Genomic DNA, 2,539 nt, shown 5'->3' with positions numbered 1-2,539 from the left:
CTGCTCCCAATCTGCACCTCTATGGAATCCAGTAATGGCTGCCCTCTCCCTGTTCAGATGCAGTGCTGGGTCTGAGTTGGCTCTGCTCCAACCATGCACCCTCCTCAGTAACAGCAGCCTTTGCCCTTGCGTGGAGCTGCATGGGGGCTAGAGGTGCCAGAGTAGGTGCTTGGCATGAGTCAGGGCATTTGCTGGAGTGGAAAATGACCAGAGTCCTCGGCAGTTTCAGTCTGCTTCTTCTGCCTTGCTCCCAGGAGTAATCAAGTGTGTGCCTGCTCATCAAAAACAGAATCTAGGGTTCTCACAGTCCTCCTGTTAGTCTCACTGGTAACCAACTGATGTCAGACCTCAGGGCTATGGTACCCAATATATGGTTTGTGTAATCCCCCTTATCTTCTGTGTCCCTAGGAGCACAGATTCTTATCTGACTCCATGTGGATCTTTCTTTACAGACTTGGTTATAAAAGACTCTTTCTGCTAGTCTCCAGTTTGTTTTCAGTGAGGTTTGTTCCACACATAGATATATTTTTTGATGTTTGTAGAGGAAAGTGAGCTCAGCATCCTCCTATTCTGCTATCTTGATCTTCCAATATATCCACTTTGAAGACTTATTTGCAAAATCTACCAAAGCTAAGAACTGACCTACTCTACAATGCATCAATTCTATAATGATAGATACAATATAAACATGTACAAATGCACATAAAACACATGTACAGGAATGTTCATAACAAAATTATTTGCAATAACACTAAACTGGAAATAACTTTTTTAACAAAAGGATGGATAAATCATAGATTCTTACATTGGAGTACTATAAAGCAATGAAAAAGAACTACTTCTTCCTACAACAATAGGAATAAATCATGTGGACATAATTTTGAATAAATTAAATACAAATAAAATGAATACATACTGTTTAACTACCTTTATACAAAGTACAAAAGAGGAGATAACTAATATCTGATGGAAAGAGCATGTATGGAGATGGGCATATGAGAGAGCCTAGACTTTATATAATGACCTCTATATCTTGAACTATACATTTAAGATGTATATACTTATAGAATATTTTAATAAAAACTAAAGCAAAAAATGCACAATGAGAATGGCAAAAAGATAAAATACAAAAAAAAAAATAAGGAAGAAAATAAAGCCATTCATAATCCACCCAATTACTGCTGTATTTTTCTTTATAGTCATTCATGCTTGAAAATTATTTTAAGCTAAGGAATCTGATTTATCTGTCATAGTCTTTGAATGAGATATGCCTCTTTCAGGATATTATCTATCCCATCTCATGTACCTACTTGCTTATAAGCCCCCTCACCTTAATTTTTCAATTTCAAGATTCTCAATATACAACAGAATTCTTACATTAAAGACTCTGCTACTCCTGAAAAAAGGTTATCTCTACTCTCTGCTTGAACATTTCTAGTAATAGAGGACTTTCTATCTCAAAAGACAGCACTCTCCATTGTTGTATAATCCTAATAGTTGAAAAGTTTTATCTCGACCCCAAGACTCTCATGTAACTTTCACAGGTTGTTAGTACTAACCTATTTCTGATTTATGACAATATGTAATAGAGAATTTTAACCCCTTCTGCAAGAGAGTTTTTTGTAATCAACTGTGGTCAGATAGCTATTATGAACTCTTTTCTACACCCTCTCCTCTACTTAATCAAGATCCCCCAGTTCTACTACTGTCAATATATGACATGATTTTAAGTCTCTTAACTATCATGGTTCTCCAGTTGATCGATAAACCCATAAAATGTGATACTTCAGCACTTGCCTTTTACCTATTCCCATTCATAATCAAATCAGAGAGATCTACTCTTATTCATCATTCCAGTAACATCTTCCATTGAGTCCTTTAGAATACCTATTATTTTGGATTTCTTAGGTTATTTAACCATACTTAAATTACTAGGGCATGTTTTCCTTCTCCTAAGTGTATTTAATTCAGCCATTGCCTCTATCAATTGTCTAATCACACACAAAGAGGTATATTAAACTATCAGGTATATTAAACTATCTATTCCATAAGTGAATAGATAAGTAATATCCTAAGACCATTATATCATTCACATATAAAACACTCTGTATATTTGGACACAATATGCAATGATTGGGATGGGATAATTCTCAAAGCTTTCTGAATTTATGACAAAATGGACCAATCAAGAAGATAAAGAAAGATAGAACTGGGTAGGGCTAGGATTGGGGGTATTAACTTTACTATGAAGCTCAATCCAGGCTTATAGGAGCTTTAACTCTACCCAGTAAATATGCTGCTAGGATTTAAGCATGAGAAAATAATCAAAAATTTATACAAGAAATTTATAATAGAATTAAGTGTCTAATTAGTAGATGTAATGGTTAATTTTATGTGTCAACTTGGCTAGGTTACAGTACCTAGATATTTGATCAAACACTAGTCTAGATGTTGGGGTGAAGGTATCAGGGTGAGATTAATATTTAAGTCAATAAATTTTGAGTAAAGCAGATTAACCTCCATGAAGTGAGAAGCATCT

The sequence above is a fragment of the Phacochoerus africanus genome, chromosome 1 (assembly GCF_016906955.1).
Source record: "Phacochoerus africanus isolate WHEZ1 chromosome 1, ROS_Pafr_v1, whole genome shotgun sequence".
NCBI classification, from domain to species: Eukaryota; Metazoa; Chordata; class Mammalia; order Artiodactyla; family Suidae; genus Phacochoerus; species Phacochoerus africanus.
Note: the sequence above shows the minus strand (reverse complement) of the source record.